Source organism: Protopterus annectens, chromosome 8.part0 (genome assembly GCF_019279795.1).
Source record: "Protopterus annectens isolate FY-2018-M chromosome 8.part0, PAN1.0, whole genome shotgun sequence".
NCBI lineage: Eukaryota > Metazoa > Chordata > Ceratodontiformes > Protopteridae > Protopterus > Protopterus annectens.
Genome location: NC_056741.1, coordinates 83,856,559 through 83,876,077, shown reverse-complemented (window position 1 = coordinate 83,876,077; position 19,519 = coordinate 83,856,559).

Below are 19,519 nucleotides of genomic sequence, written 5' to 3'. Positions count from 1 at the left end.
CTGTCAAATGCTGAAGTTAAATCTATATAAACCTAAATGGCAACACTCAGGTCTGTTCTGAGCTACTACAAAATGGAACAAAATACACTGACCCTTCTGACATTGCCAACATCTTGGCTGACAGGTTCAGTGCAAACCCCCCCCACCACCACCACCACCACCACCACCACCTACAGGGCCTATTACCATTCCAGGGGATTGTGTAAGTCCAATTATTACTGATATGTTGGTTAACAGGGCTCTATCTAAAGCTAAAAACACTGCCTCCATGGGACCAGATGGTGTCCCAGGCTTTGTCATACGTGAGCTCCAAAAGGAATTAACCCCGCATCTTAATACCCTGTTCAGTCTCAGCCTCTCCACAGGATATGTGCCCATAAAATGGCGCACAGCAACGGTGGTCCCGCTACACAAGGGTGGGGCCACAACTGACCCTGGGAACTACAGACCAATAAGCCTGACCAGTCTGATCTGTAAGGCTATGGAGTGAATCATTATGGAACTCATAAATGGAGAGATTGCGAACCTCCAGTCGCTGGACCCCACACAGTTTGGCTTCGTCAATGGCAGATCATGACTCCTGAACCTGGTGGATTTCTCTGAGACAGTTACTCAGGCTATAGAGAAAGGAAAGGAGGTACACACAGCTTACCTTGACCTTGCTAAAGCATTTGACACCATTCCCCATTCAGGTATTATTGATAAGCTCACTAGCCTGGGCATAAATCCTTACGTCACAAGATGGATCGCAAACTGGCTCTCAGACAGATCCCATAAAGTAAGAGTAGCGGGATCTATGTCTGAATCCAGACCAGTAATGAGTGGTGTGCCTCAGGGCTCTGTCCTGGGGCCTCTCCTGTTTGGCATATACTTCTCAGAAGAACATGCAAGCACGGAAGGGCTGTGGCTGACTAAGTTTGTGGATGACTGCAAACTGGGTGCTCTAATAGAGTCTCCGGCCGACATGGAGATCCTCCAGAAGGGCCTAAATGAGACTGATGCATGGTGTCAAAGCCATGATCTCAAGCTAAATGCAAAAAAGTGTAGTAATCCCCTTTGGAAAAAACAGAGTACCCGCAAACTACAACATAGGAGGTAAACCCCTGAAATCTGAAGAAGAAATAAGGGATGTAGGGACCCAAGTAGATAGTCAGCTTTCCTTTGATAAACATGTTGCCAAAGTGGTTAGAAAATCCTTCTATGTGACCCATCTGATTATGAAAAGGTTTGCATCAAGATCTAAGGATGTAATGGTGCCCCTCTACTCTTCCCTCATCAGACCCATTATTGAGTACAATGCACCAATTGGAATGTACCTGGCTAGACATCTCCAGCAGCTGGAGAGACCACAGAGGTACCTAACCAAGAGGATTACTGGCCTCAAACAGTTGCCCTATGCAGCACAATTGAAAAAGCTAAGACTGTTCTCTGTTGCATACCGCTTTCTCAGAGGCGATCTCTGTCTAACGTACAGAGCCATGTCCAACCCAGAATTGTTGAACATGCTCCATCTTAGCAAAACCAAATCTACTCAAGCTACATGCTCTAGGGGTATAAACCTCAACACAACAATGAATAGAACATGCTGGAGGGATAGATTCTCTTCGCAGAGACTTCCCTTACTATGGAACAGGGTCCTGATCTACATAAGACAGAGCCCCTCACTATCACTCTTCAAGAGGAACCTTGATGAGTGGATGGGTAACAGAAAGTTCACACTGTGGATCACACCAACAGCACTACTAGATAGGGGCCAAGGGTACTAGCTGCTAGTACAAGGGTCTAGGGAACTACTAAAGGGGCGGTGAATACCGCACAACATGGCTGGGCTAATATATGCCTTCGGGCAGATAGCCCAGTACCAACCTATGAACCTATAAATTACATCACAGCACAATTTTCCATTCATAGCTGTTATTATATTATTATAGAACATCATGTTACAGGTGGTAATATATCTGTTTTCAACATATACATGCTGATATATGGTTTCAAGTCCCAGCCTATTCATTTCTGACAATAACTTATACAATATTAGCTTCTCCATTACTTTTCCACATCATGAAAGCAGACTTAAGGGTCTATATGACTCTGGGTTTGTCCTACTTTCCTTCCCCTTGAAGACAGATTTAATAAGTGCATGTCTCCAGTCTTGAGGAATCTCCCCATATTTATATGACCTAGTGAATAATAGATATAATGGTACCATAAGTTCTTGCTGAAGTGCTCTCAGGTCATTGTTACTAATTCTGTCACCTCCCTGTGAGTTGTTAGGATCAGGTTTTTGCAGTTCTTTTTCAATATAATCTAATTTGATTCCAGTATGTGGTGTTACCTGGATGTCACTAGGACGACTTATTATCCCTTTTGTGGTGCCAAACTGTTTTGCTTAAGATTTTGTAAATATATTTATAATCTGTTGTCTGAGAATAAATATTAGAATCCGCATACAGTTTATCAATTTGTGTGTCTTTACTCCTTCCACATGTTATGTATCTATAAAAAGATTTCCTATTAAGCTCAATATCTTTATATCAATTTTCCTCAATTTTTTCTTGATGTTGTCTCTCTCTATGCTTAATCTGTTTGTCCAGCTTGTTTATTTCAGTTTTCAGATAGTTTGATCTCTCTGCCATTTCTTATATTTTTTGTCTCTCACCTTAATCAAATATCTTGTTCTTATGGAAATATATCCCCCTGATGTATGCCTAGATCCTGATGTTAAACATTTTTTTGATTTTTTGCACTCAAACAATTTCTGTTTTAAAACTTTCCACATTGCATCTGCAGTTTTTCCACTGAACACCTCACTCCAGTTAGTTTTACTTAGTGACTGTTTTGCTTCTATATAATCTGTAATTAACCTTCTGTGCATTGGCTTAGATTTCAATTTGGCAGAATTATCTAGCAACAAATTAACCTTTATAACACCATAATCACTGTACATCAATGGTGGTAAAACTTGACTTGAAGTAACAGTAATTTATTTAGGAACACAGACAATGTCTAGTATGTTCTGTCCCCTGGTAGTTTTTTTTTACAATCTGAAGCAATTGTTGTTCCAGAATATATGTTGTGAATAAGTTCCTTACTAACATTGTTGAATCAATATTATTCCAGTCTCTTTCTGGTAAATGTAAATCCCCAGCTAATATTATTCTTCCTCATGTGTTTCATGTAAGAAATGTATGAATTCCTCTAGGTCATTTGCACTTGACTTTGGTGGTCTATACACTCCGACAATTGTTATATGTTCCTAGGTTGTCCTTATTGTCACAGTCACACAGTCTATAGTACTGGTGTTATTGTTGAACATGTAACAGTCACAGATCTCATAATTATCTTTAATCCCTATCATAACACCTCCACCTGATTTTTTGTTTGAATGCCTGCTACAGTAAAAATATTTATACCCTGACATAACTGGTTTCCGGTCATTGTTCTTTAACCATGTTTCGCAAACAATAACAACATGAATCTTGTGGGAATGTAGTAAATTTTCCAATAAAAAAAACTTTATTATTAATGGTCCTAGCATTAACAACTATCAGAGATGCATCAAATGTTGCTGTCTGTGAACTGTTCAATTTTGACCTGGCAAAAATCCTGCCTAGTGTTTGTCAAATATTGTAAAATATCTGCTACAAAAATTCTCTTCCCTCATCATGACAAATGCACATCATCCTGTCTGAACATGTGTGCCCAAAACTAGGCTTGGATGCTCTACACATTTCCATTTTTAAAAAAGGACATTTTTTCCATGTAGGTATTTACCCAAAAAATCATTTAATTCACAGTGACCTGACTATCCTTTCTATAGGTGATTTGTGGAAAATACGTCCTAACACCAGTACAAGCTATACTATCTAAGAGGGCTGTCAGTTCCCTATTAACAGTCAGAGAATCCTTGCGGATGACATCATTAGTACCAACATGAATAAAAACGGATCCATACTTCCTTACATTAAGGCACTCCAGGGCTTGTGTCACATCTTCTAGTTTTGCTCCTGGCAAGCATAACACTATTTAATGTTCATTATCTTTTCTGCAAATATAAGTATCAGTTCCATTAATAAATGAATCTCCATTTACAAGAATATCTTTGCTGGCCAGCTCTGAAGAAGCTTCAGCTTCTTATACAGTAATATCTGCTCTGTCAATTGTTACAAAGGCTAGATCTTCATCACTATTAGTCTTATTAATCCTACTGTTTTTATTGTGTATTAAATTCTCATCCAGCTGGTGTTGTAAATCCACAGTTTGAGCCATGTAGTTGACATCTATCTTTCTCTTCTTTTTTCTAACAGTAATGTTCTTCAATCCTACATTCAATTTTGATTTTTTTTTCCTTTTCACCTGCCCCTTGCCTCTAGAATCTCCATATGAGAAACTTTAATTGCTGTACTTACTTTTATTTATGATTAAGCCTGAAAGATACATTTGCCATATCACAGCAGGAGGTGCTGTGCTGTGTAACATAAATAACCACTTTCTAGTCACTGTTCATTTGTTTATCTAAACCTTGATTTCCCCTGGATCAGCTTTGATGCACGTGTTTTTTTTTTTCTTTTTCTGCAAGGGGATTGGCTTTTTGATGTAACTGGCTTACTGTTTTGTGATTCTCTATAAGATTCTCTATTAATATATTTTTATGGGTGTTGATTAGTAAGGAAAAGGTGACTTGCTCAGTGTCAGTGGCACAACATGTACAATAATTGACTTTGATGCAGGGAATATCAGAAGACTGTGCGTTCTACCCTTAAAGTAGCAGCTTCGATTCTTGTTCCAGTGTTGAACCATAACTGTACTTCTGAGGTGCCATCCTTCAGATAGAATGATAAACAAGGGTCCCTGGTTTGTCTGAATCGATGTTAGATCAAGAAGATATGAAAGATCCCATAGCATCCTGGTCAAAATACTCATACTTCATATTAATACTATCTTGGTTCTCCTTGAAAATAGACCATGCTTAGTGGGAGTAACCTAGCCAGCAAAACTAAAAAAAAAATGAATAAACCAAGTAATCAGTCAATTAGATGTAAAACATATTAATGCCCATTAGAAAGTACTTCTAGAGAAATCCAGAGATGATTTATTATGATAACTTTCAAGCAGATCATCTTTCTTCTTCTTCTTCTTTCGGCTTTTCCCGGTTGGGGTCCCCACAGCGGATCACCCGTCTGCTCATAATTGGCAGTGGAGTTTTACGGTGCTGAGGTACCAGCCCGGCACCCAACCTTCCACAGAAGGCAAACGCATGCACACACTCACACCTAGGGGCAATTTGGAGTGTCCAAGCCACCTACAGCATGTCTTTGGGATGTGGGAGGAAACCGGAGCACCTGGAGGAAACCCACGCGACCACAGGGAAGACATGAAGCAGATCATCTTTCATAAGTAAAAAAACAAAAACATTACCAATGACCTTGCACCCTCAATGAGCACCAAATACAAAGCAAGAATGAATTCTACTTTTATTTTTATTTTAGTCTGTTTTTCTGTTTTTTACATTTCTCACAAGTAGCCTGCATTTCAAATTAACAGTGGTCAGGAATATCTTATGAATATTTTGCATTTCACAAGTACTTTAATTGACTGAAGCCTGTCAGCCAGCCAGTCTGAATCCCCATTTTTCAGATCACATTTGACTAAAGTCTCACTTCACTGAAGTTCCAAATGATAGAACAAAATGATAATAACAACATGAAACCAATCTGAAAATTAATATTATTTTACTAAAACATGACTGTAAAACTGTACATAGCCACTGTGCACCCTCCTATATGTGGAGATTTACCTCACACCATAACAACTCCAAGACATATTATATATATATATATATATATATATATATATATATATATATATATATATGTGTGTGTGTGTGTGTGTGTGTGTGTGTGTGTTGGGGATGGGTGGTGGGCAGGGATTCCTTGTCGCATGGGAAGGCTGAACATAAATTAAATAAGTGCAGTTCATATGGGGATATAAGTGTGGGACATGATCTGACAAAGATCTGGCCAGTTCCCTTTCTTGTATACTGCTGCAATATTACATCACAGAAGTGAGACATGAGTAGGACATGAGGGACTGCTTTAAGACAAATGAACATCAGTTTGTAAAAACAGATGTTTTATTTAACATATTGCAGGAAGAAAACTAATTAATCAGGCTGTAGCTATACTTCTCAGTTACTCTGCTAACATTTATCAAGCATGAAATGAGAACTAAAGTCAAATGACTAAATTATCTGTTATTTGACCTCTCTTTCTAAAGTTTCAAAGAGTTCAAAGGCCAGTATCTCAAATTCGTAGCCCCAAAAAGGGTCATCTAGGAGCTTGTGGTTTGGATACAGTGCTTTAGTCCTACACTTCTTTTCCACATACATGCAAACTATTTTTTGATCCTCCAGGTTTGAGGGCTTTGCTTTACATTTATTTACCATTGCTTTGACTGGAGTTGAGCATGCAGAAGAGGGTTCACCATTCCAGGGAAATGGTGTTCTTTCTTGCCTTTAAGTCCCTTCTTGAGTTCTAACTTTATGTTAAGCTGAGCGGACAGTGGAGAGCTAACTCAGAGCATGCCCCCTCTCCTGGGTCATAGAGTAGCCATCTCATTGCTTATTCTCCAACCCATCAGTCCCATTTCTCCCACAGAGACATAATCATTCTCCATCCCACCACCAGTATTGCGCTCTCCATCGCACCACCAGTATTGCACTCTCCATCCTACCACCAGTATTGCACTCTCCATCCCACCACCAGTATTGCACTCCCATGCTCCCTGTCAGCTCTGTCTAGCTCTCAATGTGCTAATCAACTTAGGACACCTGGACCATAGTCATGGCTTTATCCCTCTATGCCACTGGGCTGGGCGCAACATTGCTTTAAATTGTTTTGTAGAAGAGTATACTCTCATAACCATATGCAGGCTATTTCATGCATTGACTTCATTGATATGAATCATTTAGTTTTTTTTTTTTTACTTTAGAAAATGCTTTATCAATTTCTAACAAAAAAAAACTATTTCTAGCATTACTGGTAAAACGAACATAAAGGCAAGCTAAAATCACTCCTAATAAAATCACTCGTCTTTAAAAGAAAATCTTACACATATGTGTTTTTTGTCAAGGTACCTTTAAATGAAAATTGTTTGAATTAGTTGCTTAATTGGACATGATATATATAAAGTCTGTTTTACATTGTTGAGTTGTCTGAAGAAGTTGGGTATTGGCCTCAACGAAAGCACTAACATTAAAGGATTGTGTGTGAATAACAACAGTAAGCTTGCCTTTGTGTTTGTTTTACCAGTTTGTCTAGAGAGTGGGTTATAGTTATTTCTAGCATTAACATTACGTGAAATGATATTTGAATAAAGCTGTGTGCTACTCTATCATTGTGCAGGTCTGCAAATATGCAAATAAGATTCTTTTTTGATAGACTGTAACTCATAGAATACATTTTTATTTTCTCATGCCTTTCAGAATATGAAAAAGATCAGAATTAATCTAATTTCCTTGTATATGTGCACAGGATTCTTTCACATTTTATTTATTTTTTTTATGTATTCATTTATTTATATATGTTCTGGGACTGTTTTCAGACATGATACTCATGCAGAAGCAAAGTGAATTAGAAAGTTAAACATGATTTACAGCACAGCAGGGATTCTTTGCATCACAGGCAAGTACATATAAAAAATGGCTTCCCATTCTAAAAGTTGTTATATAAGAGTGTGGATGCAATTATCATAATTAGGGCTCATGAAGACAACTGTATTCATATAGATTGATGGATTTGAGCCATTGCTTTAGTATAAATGTCTGAGTGCCAGCAGTAATGGGTGACTATAACTCAGAGATCTTTATACTGATATATAATTTTCTTGGGTGGCGAAAGCCAAGTTACCTTTTTGGCTAGGCTTGTATAGGCCCTAGGGCTGATAGCCCAGTACCTACCTATGAACCTATGAACCTATGATTTACTGGTTGAATTATTTTACCATGTAAGGCAAAGGGATAATCCCCGTCAAAGCATCCAAAATATAATACATTATACTTTTTATGTTAAAATTAAATTAGTGCCTTTTTTACCTTAATTGCTACCTTGTCCAGATTGTACTGTTTTGATATTCCATATTTATGACTGGTTTTGTCACTTATATGTTCTGTAAATTTGCTACAGACTGCAGGACCTGATAGTGATATTATTAACATTAATTAAACAATTAAATTCCCAGGACTAGTCTTTGAGGCTGCACCTCGAGAGACAGTCTTACTTTAGACAGGGTATTTCCAATCTTAACTGAAAACGAGTGGATATGTAACTGTTGGTGTACCCATTTAATTATAAATGAGTCTCTGTAACAGTAAATCATTAAATTATAAATGGACTATTATTACTTGATTTCATTTTTTATATAACAACAGAGTAAAGTATGGTGTTAAAAGCTTTGACTAGATCTAAAAAATATAGCATTCACAGGGAGGTCCATAGTAACTGTGATATGATAGTGAAACAGATTGCTTACATGAGAATGGCCATCTATAAAGCCATGTTGGTATAAGACATTGATTTCAAGGAAATGAACTAGCATCAGCTTTACTATACTGTTTCATATTACAATAGTAAGGCTAATAGGTCTGTAACAACCCATGTCAATGTGGTTGCCTCCCTTATAAATAGTATCAACTCCAGCACTTTTTGTACTTTTTTGTTTTAACATATAAGAGAAATATCATTTGGTGCCAAGGCTAAATAGAGGCTATTATGAAATAATGTTGTGAAAATATGTGAAATGTTTATTACTAGACTTTTTATAAACATTCCAGGGTCACGGTATGGACTTGGATGTCTATTGGATTTTAAGTTTTCCAACACATCCTAAGCATTGTATTTAGTCACTCTCAGTCATTCAAGGCACATGGTGTCAACAATATCTCAAAATAAATAAGCATTAGCTTCATCTTGATCAAGCATCTCTCTTATCATCTCCACTTACTATTCAAGAGATTCAAAATGTTATCAATAATCTTAAAATAGGCAAATCCCCTGGCCCAGATGGATTCACTACCAATTTCTTCAAAACTTTTTGTCCAAAAATTGCCCCTATTCTTTTAAAAGTTTTTAATTTCATTATAAAGAATGGAATCACTGACATACATTGGAATAATTCAAAAACAATCTTACTTCTAAAGAACAATCTAGAAAAAACAGACCCGCATAACTACAGACCTATCTCGCTTATAAATGTCGATATTAAAATATTTTCAGCTATTTTAGCTAACAGACTCAGACAGGTATTACCATATATATTATCACCGGATCAAACTGGGTTTATGTCCAATAGGCACACATGGGATAATACACTAACTCTGGACACTCTCATACAGTTCACTAAAAAAGAGAAAAATCCGTTGTATGCCCTGACCTTAGATGCTTCGAAAGCATTCGACAGGGTTGATTGGGACTTTATGTTCTCTACATTATCACATTTTAATATACCTATAATATTCTCTGATATGATCAGAACTCTTTACACAAATTCATACACCTATTTATATATTAATAAAAAAAGATCTGAATTGATTTTGATTACTAATGGTACAAGACAAGGCTGCCCACTTTCTCTTTTTCTCTTTAATCTATTTCTTGAACCATTTCTTCTATACATTACTCAAAATACGCACCACTCTATACCTAGAATTCTCAACACACAAGTAGCACTATCGGCCTTTGCTGATGATTTAAATCTCTACTTTCAACTTCCTAACTCAGATCTACCTAAAATCATAAATGCCATTAGCGCTTTTTCTAATGCTTCTGGTTATCAAGTTAACAATAAAAAATCCCACATCCTCCCAATTAACCCTGAGGCTCACAAACCCTTCTTCTTCCCTGAATCTTCCTTCCAAATATCATATACTCTTAAATACCTTGGCATTAACTTTGAACATAATCAAGCCTCCATGCTTCAAAATAATCTGCTAAAATCATGGTCTATCATATGTCAAGATCTACAAAGATGGAAACTACTGAAGTTAACATTTCTCTCAAAAGTAGCCATTGTGAAAATGAATATTTTACCCAGACTTTTGTATCAATTTAGTGCGACAAACATAATTATTTCAAATAATCTTTTTTCACAAATTGATAAAGTTTTAGCAAAATTCCTTTGGTTTCCTAAGAATGTTAGGATTTCCTTCTCCAAATTAAGTCTACCCAAGGAGAGGGGTGGGGTGGGCCTTCCAAACTTTCATCTTTATTACGTGATCATTTGCTCTAATAAATTATGGTCCATCGCAAACTGGAATAGCAAAGCTCAAGTCCACTATCCAGCATGGATAAAGATGTGGCACAGACATATTCTCTTTAATAAAATTAACCCTAAGGCTATTCCTTTTTTATCACCTACTTCTCTAAATAGCTCAAAATTATCCCCCTTATTGAAATTCAAGATAAAATTATTCCAAAAATTGATTAAAGACATTAATCTTCAACATATTCTTCCTCTGCTTCAACCTCTACACCTCAATCCAAACCTTAAAATCAACAACAGGATGATATCTCACTGAATTCCCTCTCATCAAAGACCTTAAAATATGGGATATTATTAAACATAATTCTTTATCCCTTGCCGAGTTACGACTAATCCTTAAGGTCAATAAAAAATACACGGTTATTCTCCGTCAACTAAGAGAACTTACAACTTTGCAAACTAATAGTCTTTTCCTTGATTCGCAGGCAATTGATACATTAAACCTAATCATAACTACAGTTTCTAACAATAAAAAAAACAATTGCCTCGTCATACAAATTATTATTCCCATTACTATACAAAAGAAACTGTCTTTTCTCCAAATACTGGGATAATCAAAACTCTCCTATTTCAGAGGACCAAAAACTATTAGCTATAAAAACTACTATAGAATTATCTCCCTTCAGAAAACTCCTGTACACTCAACTGATGTTAAATAATAACTCCTATTATACCCCTGTAATAATTAACAAATTTAATCCTAATTCTTCTACTATTTGCACATGTTGTCCTGATGTGAGAGCTGATTTACCACATATTATGTGGCACTGCAACCACTCCCATAAATTATGGTGTTCTCTCAAAATGCGTCTCAAAAAAATGGGATACTATAGTTCTACCCTTTCATGGGAAATGGCTATGTTAAACATCCCCCTTCCTAGTCTGCCTAAACTACACCTTCATATTCTAATAACATTATGTTCCCTCATAAAACTTTACATCACTTATAACTGGTTAGATCGTACCAAAATGTCTTGGCTGGGATTTAAAGATATGGCTATCAGGTATATCTCTCCTCAGAAATTCATTATAAGTGGACCTAAGAAGAGAGCCTACTTCAGTAAACTTTGGAAGGGCTTGTTTGAGATAATTATGTGTGATTAAAATTTAAGTTAATATACACAAAACTTCCCTTATACTCATTACTCGTGTTCAAGGGGTATGTTTTTCTCCTATTGTATGACACAAATGGGGCTGTTTATTTTTGGTCTTTTATCCTATGACACTGTTTATACTTGGTCATGGTAGCATTGTAAATATTGTATTTTTTAGGTTGTTGTTAGTTAGTGTACTATGCATACTTTAGGTTGTGTTTTCTCTCGTCTTTTCTTTCAATGTAAATCTGCTCTCATGGCTTTTGTTTTGTCTTATTAATAATATCGAAACCACTATGTAATTAATATTTGAGTGATTCTTACTGTTTGTACTTTCATATGTATGCATGGTTTATATTATGGAAAATAAATAAAAATTTATTTGAAAAAAAAAATAAGCATTAGCTTCCCTGTATTTTGCAAAGACATGACTAAAATAGTAGCACTGCTTTCAGTAGTTGTTATGGTACCCTAGAAATGTAGGTAATGTGTTTTCAATCCTGATATTCCTTGCATAACTGCAATAAGCTTTTTTATTATAAGTTTACTCATATCATGATTTTGCTGAGCATATTGCTGTTGGTAATTCCTTTTTTACCTGGGTGAATCTAATCTTCAGCCCTGTGATATGCATAGGATCATAGAATAATAGCATCAAAGAAGGATAGTGGAATAACAGCCCTAGAGCCTTTATAAGTCTTGCCATTCATGTCCCAGTTTTACCAATTATAAGTGCCCAAGGACTAGAAAGGCCTTAGTATATACCTGTGCCTTACGGCATCTACAAGCTGCCCTTATCCATAATGAACACAGGTGACATGCCAGGGGTGAATTTGAGATTTCCCATTCAGTGGCCCAAATTGCATTTGGATAAGTGTAGGGAAGTGCTCTGCTTCACATGAATGGTGATTCTGATACCTGTCCCTCTAACATGTTTTATTTATGCCACAGACAAGATTTAGATCCTTAGATTGGATAATTCTAGTGCTGTTTATTTTGAGAATGGCACTAGAATTACCTGATCTAAGGATCTAAACCTCAACGGGACATTTAAAATGTTAAGACTTTTTGTAGCTTGCATAATACAGAATATCCTGGCTTTCACTTGTTCTACTGTGATTCAGTGGTCTGAATACCTCTGTCTGAAAGCATTTGTCTGTCTGTCTGTAGCAATGAAATGTATAGAGCAACAAAGTGCAGTATTCATGATGTCTTATTATATGCCAGTACCGATGAGTTGATTATTTTACTTTTGACTACTAATGTATTGACTTTCACATCCTGTGTCACCCCCATCCATAATTCTATATAGGATCCAATGCTATGTTTTACTGTTTACACACACACACACACACACAAACACACACACACACACACACACACACACACACACACACACACACACACACACACACACACACACACGCACACACGCACACATGCACACACACACACACACACACACACACACACACACACACACACACACACACATTTGTTTTGTTCTTTCTATCTTTGTACAAGCTGTATTGTATCCCATTTCAATTAATTGACTGTAAACTCTGATATTTTTTATTGAACAATACAAGTGACAATTCCTTTCAAACTCAGAACATTCAGTGGATTAAAACCCCCTAATTATTGGTATAAAACATCATACCACCTACTACTTGAAATAATTATTTGACTTTTGAAAATATTTCAGATGACAGGGAATTGATTATACAACTTCCAGCAATCAAACTATCCAACAAAAGATAAACCCCTGGATTTACTAATCTTCCATGTAAGACTAGATTAGTCTTGCACTGAAGTGCCAGTGTAAGAGTATGAAGGCAGCGCACCATGCATATTAATGAGGGCATGCTGCCTCAACTCTAAAGCTTACACGGATCGTGCACGAGTTTAGGGGGCATGTTGGACTGCCGAGCAGTCCAAATATCCAAGCCCCTGCAATGAAGAAATGCCACACTTCACATTTAAATGAGTGCGTCCGCTAATATGTGTACAATGTAACACTACACTCCCCCATATGTTCAACAACTAACAGAATAAAAAATAAAAATTATTTTTTTTTATCTTTCGATATAGCTGCGCGTAGTTGTGCGGCTTTGCCCGGGTTTGCCCATTGCTTAGCTACAGTTACAGCAGCTTAGACACCAGACGAGTATAACAAGAAAAATATATGCAAATCAAGCAACATAGCGATAGCATAGTGGTTAGAGCTTTCGCACAAAGAGGAAGCATTGCCGGTTCAAGTCCCATTACTCCATATTCCATTATCTGTAGGAAATCTGTATACAAAAACATTTCCTGACATTTTTTTATGTATAAGTTTTTAAAAAGCATTGAAATGTTAAATTTAGTTGTGCATGAATTATTTATATGAAGGTGAAATGTTTATGCATTCTGAGGCATGAGTACCTTATTTTAAGCAATATAAAGCATTGTTAACCACATGTTACCAGTATTGAGCATATTTAAATACATTTGTGCATAGCTGCCCAATGCTAATGAGGAGTAACACAGGTTCAACGCACGTTACTGTTGATTACCTTCGCGCAACTCCGCGCTAACCAGTGCAACGTCGGACAAAGTCGAGCAAAGTTAGGTAAACATGCTCACACCTGCTTTATTGTTCCTTAACCAGTCAGTTCTGCCTAGCAGGAAAACAAAAAGCAGTGACAGGGCTCGAACTGAGGATACTATGCACAATAGTCACAGTACTTGACCACTAAGCCATGATAGCATTTCACAAACATGTACTTTCAACAGAGACATATCTATCAAAGGGATTTTAAACATTGCCAACATCAGCTAAGCAGGCGTGCCCACAGCTGAGCTTTTCCAAAACTGGCTAATCACAAATAATTGCTGGAAATGAGGCATATTTAATCTCCACAGGCAGGAATACTTGCTATAACTGGTTGTAGCTTCCTTCTGCAGTCAGCATGGCTGGTGTAGGTGAGGGCACTTGGTTTAGAGTGCAACGCTGGGGCATCCAGGAGTCCAACATTATGGTTTGGCTCCTCATCCACAAGCATGAGCAAAGACTCCTGCAGGGCCAGTACCAAGGTACCCAATATAAAACGGAGGCCTGGAACAGTCTTGCCCATGATCTCACCAGTGAATCCGGATACCTAATGCTCTGAGTAAGTAGCCATTGTATTAAGAAGTTAAGAATTGCCATGCTTGTCTATACTATGGATAGGTATGTCTCAATATCACTGCATTTACTTCACAGCTGCAGGTGACCGGGCTATAAATCTGCAAGCCCATGAAGATAGACTGCAAAGGCTGTGTCATGAGGCAGGTTAGTAATTATTCTGCATGTACTGTTATATAAAATAAATGAGAGAGCCTTCAAAAAGTGTTTTAACCCAATAAATAAAGGTGCAATAACAATAATCCTTTAATAAAAGTATAATTCCTGGAGTGCGTCTGTGTCATTTTCTTTGATATGTTGTTGTACTATTGAATTCTACAGATAGTAGTGTTATATTAAGCAGTGTCATCCCACACTTGGGTAGGCCCATATAATGTGGATGAAGGGAGTGCCAGTAGTGTTTATGCATATTTACAGCCCTCAACCATTGGTTCATGCCCAGCATATACAGGTTAATCTGCCACATGAGTAGCTTAGTATTGTGTTCCCCAGAAATGTCAGTGTGCTGCCAGAAATGTAGGGAGCTGTTAACATATAATTGATACTTTCACCTGAACATATCTAGATAATTATATGAAAGTAGAGCTGTCAGTGTACCTTCTTAGCAGTAGTGTGTGTGAGCAATTCTCAAAATATATTGCAGTAACATCTGCATCTTGGACAGTTTGTATGTAAGATACAGCTCATGTATATAATGATCTAGCAAAATCCAGTTGCACAATATAAGGACATTGAGTAGTGTAATAATACATGTAAGGGACATATAACTGCAGCTAATAGGAATGTAGTGAAAACTAGAAGGATATATAAGTTGTTAACTGAGCTATCTTTTACCACCCTACTGTATGTGCATAAAAATGCAATTCCACACCTCAATCGGTATGTCTAATTCAAAACATTTGTTGGGACATATGTCCTATTGGTTTATAAATATTTGCATTTATTTCTATGCATGTGCCCTGTTAAAATACCACAATATTGGTGGCCTGTTCCCATCAATTAAACCTGCATGCTGTTGTAATGTCTACTATTGTTCTATATATGCATGTGTTATGCTTGCTTTTCAACTGTTGAAAATCTGGTGTGTTGGGTTAATGAGAATACTTCTGCATGCAATTATAACTAATTGGGAATGCTGTTGACTGTTACTAACCCATATCTTTATTAAACTCTCCAAAACATAGTTCGTATGGGAAGGCTGGTCCCAGCGGACCCACCTGTGCCACCTCAGCTGGCCATGGCACCTGGCACCAGCAGATCCAGTGCCCAGCCTGGGACCTCCTCCTCCACTGGCCCTGTGCCACCTTTGGGTGGAAGCGCTGCAGGGGATGGGGCTTGGCTCTCTGTGCAAGCATGGGCGGAGAGGCAACTATCACCCTTCGTACTGTCCAGGCTGTGGTGCATAGAGAGATTGAATGTTCTATTGCAGAACCTCTACGCCAGCTTGAGGCACGAGTGGCACAACTCATGGGTCAGCCTGCCCCTCCTACACAGCCCCCAGCACAGCCACCTTCTGGTCCGTGAAGGTGCAGTGGTGACTGCCCATGGGTGGGGACCTCAGTTCCACTGTTTCCATCTGGGGGCTCATGGGCTTGCAATTTCCAAACATTCCTCCCCGTCAAAGGTGTTCACCCACCACATGTGTCATATACCACCCCTGTATGTGTCTTGTTTGTCTTGTCTGTTCACCTCCCCAACCTACCTCCCCAAATATACCTACTTCCCCTACACCACATTCCACTCTCACCTGAAAAAAAGGGGACGATCTGTTCCCAAAAAAAATTACGCCCCATACATAGCTGCCCATTTTGCACACATGTCCACTGGACACATGAAATGTTGTTTAATTGGCATTACAACATACTTTGTTGTACTCACCTATCTCTCAGGGGTTGAAGGGTTCATATCTACCTCCAAATTTATTGCATATGCACAGCTGTTGCTGTTGAAGAAATTGGCAGCTATGGACTTTCCCTACACCCATCCTGCACATCCCGAGCTGTTTTCCATACTGCCTTTCCCTCTTTGTGCCCCTTTTTCACCACTTTCCTATCGCTCCATTTTTCTTTTCTTTCAAAGAAATTAGCACGAGGGTGAGCGGGAGCTAGTACTATTAAGCAGTAGTGAGCGGGTTTGCACTTGTTCGTGCTTGGCTAAGCAATGCGGGGCATTGTGCTAACCCACGCAAACCTGCTCACAACTGCTTAAAAGTGCCTTAGTCACTCTGTATGTGAGGGCCCTTGTTCTGCTCAGGAACAAAATAAAACACCTCTGTAAGTCTCGAACCCTGCACACACTACACAGCATGAAGTACCACTAAGCCACAGTAGATATACATTAAGTTGGTGCTTAAATAATTATATCATGCATCAGAATAAGTGAATGTAAAGGAAAATTCGGAATACCATACCACACAACTTGTTCTGTGGATGTTGACCAACAGTTGTTGTGGGATTACATTACATGACTGTGATAAGAGAAGCAGCCATTCTAGCAGGAAATAATGTTACACCATCACCTTACAACCCCACACAGTATCACTGCAGGACAAACACTGGCATATTTATTTAGGGCCAGAGGCAGAAACACAGAGGCATATTAGCCTTTCGGCTGTTACACACTGTGCAAATAGCTTTGGAAGGAGTTTTGGAAACATACCCTTATGTAGGAATAAAACACTGAAATACAAATGGATGTAGCCATGTACTGGTAGCAACCAACTGTAAGAATGCCATTGCTCTATTGGTGAAAAGATCTGTGTGGTGCACAGACAAAAACTAACAGGCTATTCTCTGGCTATCATGTGGATAGGTCCACAGTTGGGAATTACGCAGACAGACTACATTCCATGATAAAGTAACATGCAAACAGCAACCCTATAAGTCCATCAAGATAAAATGCACACAGTACTACTTACGCTCTCTGTACTTCTGCAACCCTACCCAAATGTAGACTTTACCTGTGTGTGCAGGGTCTACCAAGAATGTAGGTAAGCATATGCACTGTACTGAAATTAGTCCAGTTTTTCTGAGCAGCTCGTGCTAATGTCAACACTATGAAAGCACAAAATATTTAGAACTGTGTAAATGAATATTCACAGTATAGCAGTTCACAAACAATTCTTGTGCCAAAGGAATGCATCTCTATAACTAGCTTTGTATGGCAGTTAATTGTAACAGTTGAAAAGAAAGTACATATTTCCATGTATCTTGGTGTAGCATTTTGAGGGGTGAGTACATTTTTACACTGACAAATGGGTACTGGAAGCAGCAACATTAGGTCTGAGTACAAAATATAAATCTCTGGCTACACCCCTGGCTTCTGATATAAGAACTATTCCAATCTTCTGTTTTAAACAATGATGTCCACACCAAACAAGGATGATCTCCATCTTGGAAAGCTGAAAGGGCCACGCCTACATGAGTCAGCAATTTATAGTACTGGGTTGCTATGACAGTGATTACTTCAATTACTACACAGCAGGCTGCATGCAATTAGCAAATGGCGGGTACTAATTGGTGCAGAGGCCATCACATGCTCATGTGCAATTCCTACAAAAGCAGGCTGCAATCGGTGCCAACAGACTCAATCACTTTATTGCAGAGACTGACAGAGACAGAGACAGAGAAAGAGAGAGAGAGAGAGAGAGAGAGAGAGAGAAAAGGAAAAAGAAATATTACCAAATTATACAAAAGAAAGGTATGTGACACATATGTATTTACTGGCATGTAGTAGATGTTATTGAAGAATAGTCTACATAATGTGAAACTTCTTTCTGCACAGATGTTCTGCTTAACTACTGCTATGGACAATACTGTGTGTACCTGTGGGCACTGGGACATACCTGTGAAATGAGCAGCTCAGCATTAAATATCAAAGATCTGATCCATATTATCTGTGTTCTGTACAGTAGTGTGGCCAATGGCTGTTGGGGGGATTAGCGCTGACATTATATAAACATGTGTGTGACAGAACAACACATGCATGATAGTCATATTAAAGTGTAGCTTAGCACTGGCAACTGCTGTAGCAGTCTAGTATGCTTATCTAGCATATGTTGCCATATATACCCCCTTAATGTTAGTCTGTGTTCATATGTGACACCTGTTTGTGTTGCAGCAAGGCCCAACAGTTCAGCTGTGAGGTCCAGGGACTTACAACAGTGTGGACCACGTGTGTGTATGCCACACACATACAGAGAAATATGTATGTGTCATATATATTCACATCTCTATATGTGCATAGAGCAGGGGACATATTGAACTGTTTGTGAAGGGGGGATATGTATGTTGGTGAAGGTTAGTATGCACATATTTGCATGACTGTGCGATGTTATTATATTACTGTACACCTTACAGCCTTTGTATAATTGATATTCTCACTATGAAAGGTGAATTGTAAATGTGCTTATATATATATATATATATATATATATATATATATATATACATATATATATATATATATATATATATATATATCTGTATATGTAGACACATGGATGTGTATATGTATATATATATATATATATATATATATATATATATATATATATATATATGTATATATATATATATATATATATATATATATATATATATATATATATATATTTATATATTTATTTTATTTATTTATTTTACATTTGTTGACCGGGCTAGTCTAGCTGGAGAAAATTCCATTTTCAGTAGAGGCCCGGGGAGAAAAGCTCCACAAAAATAAGTAAGTACATAGAGACAAAAAAAATATTAGTATGCATGTTAATGAAACAATAATAACAAACTGAACAATTTAAGATTGTTACTACAAGTGTTAATTTCTATCATACATAGTTACAAGAAAATAAGAAGCTATATGTCTTAAAATTAAAGGTGCATGAATTAATTACTTCCCCTCACAGTTACAGTCTAGGGAAAAAAGCTATTACATTTTATACAGAAAA